The 5,156-nt window shown below is 33.8% G+C and overlaps 1 long non-coding RNA gene across 1 annotated transcript; it reads right to left on the bottom strand.

The window, feature by feature from the left end:
* Positions 1 to 1,231: 1,231 nt before the first annotated feature.
* On the bottom strand, positions 1,232 to 3,807 carry LOC126654840 (uncharacterized). The gene is made up of 2 exons (XR_008789514.1): positions 3,558 to 3,807; positions 1,232 to 1,509 (listed from the first exon to the last, which is right to left on the bottom strand). It is a non-coding gene; the product is annotated as an uncharacterized LOC126654840 (long non-coding RNA).
* Positions 3,808 to 5,156: the final 1,349 nt, after the last annotated feature.

The following is a 5,156-nucleotide window of genomic DNA, read 5'->3' as shown; positions in this document are numbered from 1 at the left end:
AAAGGAAGAATCCCTTTGAATTAGGCAACAAAATAGGTCCTTCTCTAATATATAAAATAAATTTATAATTATTTTGAAATAGGTATATAGTTGAGGAGAATGATTGATTTATTATCTTGAAAATTTAATTTTGAATATTCCCTTCAAACACAGAAGTTATTTCAGGTTAATTATTTAAGGAGTATCTATAAAATAAATCTCAGCGTTTCACTTTTATAGCGATTTAAGTTTAATATTAAAAACGTTATAAAACAAATCACAACTTTTCCATTTTTTTTAGTCCAATTTCAAATTCCGGTCAATCTATCATCTTTTTTAGACTAAATAGTACAAAAACGCGTTATTTGTAATGTTTTTAAAATGTTGGGATTTAATATGTCAATAAATATATCTAAAATACTGCCATATATGTAAATAATTGTCAAAAAACAGCCTGTGCTACAAAATGTAAACAACAGAAAGGTTGGAATTTGTTTTGCCACGTTTTGAACATCAGGCTTAAATCACTATAGAGGGTCATTGAACGATCCTCTATAGGAAGGCCGGTCTGGATAGCAATATCCCAAAGAGTAATCATCCACTCTCCGTCTGGAAAATGAAAAGTTTGGGTCGTCGGCCTCTACATCTTCACAAGTGCCAATATCAGCTTCCAATCAACACTGAATTTACCCATCTGAATTGGTTTATCTAATTTTGTGGGTGCGATAAGTTCACGAATGCTAATAGGAGTAGAGTTACTCCTACATTTTTTATACATTCATGTTATTGTGTTTGATTTAGGTATTATGTGCCTTAGTGTGATCCTAAGTGTTCAAGGTCTATTCATGGCGTTCTAGAGGAGTTTCTAGCATAAAGAAGAGGTGTTCTTAGCATATTCGAAATTTCAACACGTTGCGCCTTCGAAAAATAGATTAGTGTCACGACCCGATTCTCGGCATCGAGACCGGCGCTAGGGAATGGGAGTGGTTGCTCCGAAACCCGTAGCAAGCCTTAAAAATACATTAAAATCACTTAAAAAATTTTCGCGGAATTCAAATCATTTTCGAACATTTTAAAATCGCAGTTTAAAACGTTCTCATAAAAATTACCATTTAAAACATGCACATAATTTTCTCTTTAATTATTGCATTTTAGTTTCAAAACCATTTCTCTATGGTTTATCATGCATCTCACGTGCATACCATTTTACTATGGTAATTACTGCATTTCACTATGCAGGCCATTTCTCTAATGGACTTAACTGCATTTCACTATGCAGATGCGTTCGCCGCATTTTATTCAAGTGCAGTCGCTCGGACTTTCGCACAGCATTCACATATTACATTATATCAGAGTTTAAGCGTTATAATAAAATATAAAGCATAAATAAGTCCAACGACTACTAAGGTATCACCGTTCATTATTCTAGCTACTGCAACTCTAGACACACAAAGGAAAGGTCATTCTCACTTATTCAATCCAGGGATTTCCGGAACAAGAAATTGGAAATCCTCACCTCAAACTACTCGCCTGCAAAAATATTAAATTCAACGGGGTCAGTTATAAAAACTGGTGAATGCGTACAACATGTACTAATAAACATTAATATGAAAGCAATGCATTCCAGATTACCGATTCATATGAAACCCTAAACCATGATTCATGTTCCTATATGCTTTCAAAACAGGAAACATAAATATTCCACATCATTTCATCATATTCGGGTTAACCTTTTTTTATGGCCGTATTTATTCATTTCTTTTTGTACTCTAGCCCGTCAAATCTGATCATTCATATTTTACGTATGTGAAGGTCTTTAGACTCTTTTCACCATACAACAGATTTCGGCAGTACATATATACCGTCGCCATTTTCACTTTTTTATAAAAGGTTCAACCTCTCAGATCTCGGCAGTTTCTCTTTACTGCCTTTGGTCGTCTATATTCCGTTGCCTCTGAAGATCTGTTCACACAGAGTCTAGGCCGTCGCCTGACTTTCCAGGCCGTCGCCAGGATTCACACAGAATATTCACATGCAACCCATTCTAAATGCAATACCGGTGATCACACAGCACTATTGCCGCCCAATAGTAAGCATGTTTCAATGAATCTAAATCGGTTTCAAAACTATGTATATAGTTCATGCGATTTAAATTCAAAATAAAATAAAGCATTTGCAAATCATGTAAAGCAGTTCGCAAATATTTTTAATACTAATATTTAGCAGTATAAGTTGTAAACACACTCACAGTACTCGCTTATTCCAAATATAAAAATACCACCCGTTGAAATATCAAAACCTTTGCTCGCCGGTTTCCGCGACAAAACTCGCTGGATCTAATTTAGAGATTAAAACATTAATAAATGTAATAACTCTAAATTCTAGGATAAACTCTAGACCGACTCAACCATATAACCACATAATCACATAACCAAATTTGATTCCGACTATCTATTTCCGCGTCATCGTATTTCTATACGATACACCTCGTAGTTTATTTATTTTCAATAAATAAACATAGAATTATAATTCCATATAATTCTATCACACATTCAATTCACATAATTTTCTAAAAATACACTTTTAGAAAATATCAACAAACATATCGCAATTCATAAATAACCAAAAATATCTTTCTGTAAAATATTTTTGACCCGGGGCTCGGCCCCCCCTTATTTTCTGCCAAAAACATTTCGGCACTAACTGCTGCCAATTGAGTTTAGGACTGAGCCAACATGCTCTATCCCCTCTACTCAAACTCCGGTCACCGTATTCCGGTGGTTTTGGCCGGAAAACTCAAAAACGCTAAAAACGCTTAAAAATCCATTTTAAGCCATTTTTATACCGAAATTCATCAAAACCATTTCAAATACATTTTTAATTTTTATCTTGTAAAAACAGCAGCCCAATATTTTTAAAATAATATTTTCCATTATTTTAACCATTAAAACCGAAATATCAATTAATAATCAAAACCGATTATTAATCCTTCAAAACACTACACAAAAATCATTTAAACTCCACAAATAATTATCAAACACATTTCATAAATTTTTCATAAATAATTTCTGCCCAGAAATTAAAATGACAGTTTTACCCTTTTTAGAACAATTTTGGCCGAATAGAGTTATTAAAAATTAAACCCGATTATTAAACCGAAAAATTAACCATCAACCATTTAATTAACATCAACCACAAATATAACTCATCCATGAACAAAATTATTTCCAGAAATTAAAAATCAATTTATTTACCACTTTTAAGTTATTTTTAAGCTTTAAAACAATTAAAAATCGAAACCCAACTAATTAAATTTACACCCGAATTAATTAACATTTTTAATCCACAAAAATTTAACTTTAAAGCATATATAAATATCATCATCTAGATCAGCCCAGAAATTTAAATAAATAATTAAATTTTCACGGAAAAATTATTTTAAAACCGAAACCCATTAAAACAATTACTAAAACTAGTTAATTAACCAACAAACATCAATATTTAACCATCCTAAGCATGTTTCTAAACCTCAACCAACATCAGCAAATAAAAACTAAGATTTGAGCTTGAAATTATACCTCAAACGAACATGCAAATATAGATTAATGATCTACGTAAGCTCCTCGTCAATTTTCGTGAAGAAATTTTTGAGAGAAAATCAAAGGATAAATTTTTGTGTTTTGAGCTTGAATGGTTCGGCACCCACACTCAAATGGAGAAGATGAAATAGAGACTTGGGCACCAAGTTTAGCTTAGGAAAATATCTAGATATTTATTTGAAGTTTCAATTATTTACAAGTTTGCCATTATGGCATTCTTGTAAATAATTCGAACTCTAGGGGCAAAATAATTTCAACTTTTCCAAATATTCAAAAACATTAAATCATATCATATGGGCTGAGTTAAAATATTTTTGGGCTTTTAAAAATATTTAAAATAATTATTTTTACGGTTTTTTAGTGAAAAATCGCAAAACTCACTTTTAACACGTAAAATTGCCAAAAATCACATTTAAGGCAAACACATAGCAAATCACATTTTCACCCATATAAATTCATCACGTGAATTTATTCACTATTTTCGAGGTCCTAATCAATTAAAATTGGACTCTAGCGAAAATAAACACTAATAATTCTACGGGGTATTACATTCACCCCTCCTTATAAGAAATTCGTCCTCGAATTTCAAAACAACCTATTACCTTGAGCAAACAAGTGGGGATATCGTTTCCGCATATCCGCCTCCGTTTCCCACGTACATTCCTCAATTGTACGGCTCCTCCAGAGCACTTTTACCATAGGTATCTCCTTACTACGGAGTTTCCTAATCTGGGTATCAACAATTTCTACGGGTTCCTCCTCATAAGATAGTTCCTCGTCTATCTCAACCTCCTGAGGTTGAATAAGTCTATGAGGGTCAGGTATATATTTCCTAAGCATCGACACGTGAAACACTGGATGTACTAGCGACATCTCAGACGGTAATGCTAACTTATAAGCTACCGCTCCTACTCGCTCAATAACCTCGTAAGGTCCTGCATATCTCGGCGCTAGCTTTCCTTTCTTTCCAAATCGGATTACACCTTTCATAGGTGATATTTTAAGAAACACAAAATCTCCGACTTGAAATTCTATATCCTTTCTCCTCACATCAGCATAGCTCTTTTGCCGACTAAATGCAGTTTCTAAACGTTGCTTAATCAACGGCACTTTCTCAGACGTAATCTGAATAATTTCAGCTCCTGTCAACTTCCTTTCTCCAACTTCTTCCCAACAAATTGGAGATCTACACTTACGTCCATACAACGCCTCATACGGTGCCATCTCAATACTGGAATGATAACTATTGTTATATGAGAACTCTACTAACGGTAGATACTCATCCCAATGGCCTCCGAAATCTAAAACACACATTCTTAACATATCCTCCAAAGTCTGGATAGTCCTTTCAGACTGTCCATCCGTTTGGGGATGAAACGCTGTACTAAAATCTAAACGCGTTCCTAAAGCCTCTTGTAGACTTTGCCAAAATCGGGATGTAAAAACTGATCCTCGATCTGACACAATTGACACAGGAACTCCATGTAAACTGACCACTTTGTCAATATAAATCTGTGCCAACTTCGCTGCCGTATAGGTAACCTTGATCGGAATGAAATGAGCCGACTTTGTCATTCG

Source organism: Mercurialis annua, linkage group LG7 (assembly GCF_937616625.2).
Source record: "Mercurialis annua linkage group LG7, ddMerAnnu1.2, whole genome shotgun sequence".
NCBI classification, from domain to species: Eukaryota; Viridiplantae; Streptophyta; class Magnoliopsida; order Malpighiales; family Euphorbiaceae; genus Mercurialis; species Mercurialis annua.
Note: the sequence above shows the minus strand (reverse complement) of the source record. Positions and strands in the feature narration are given on the sequence as shown.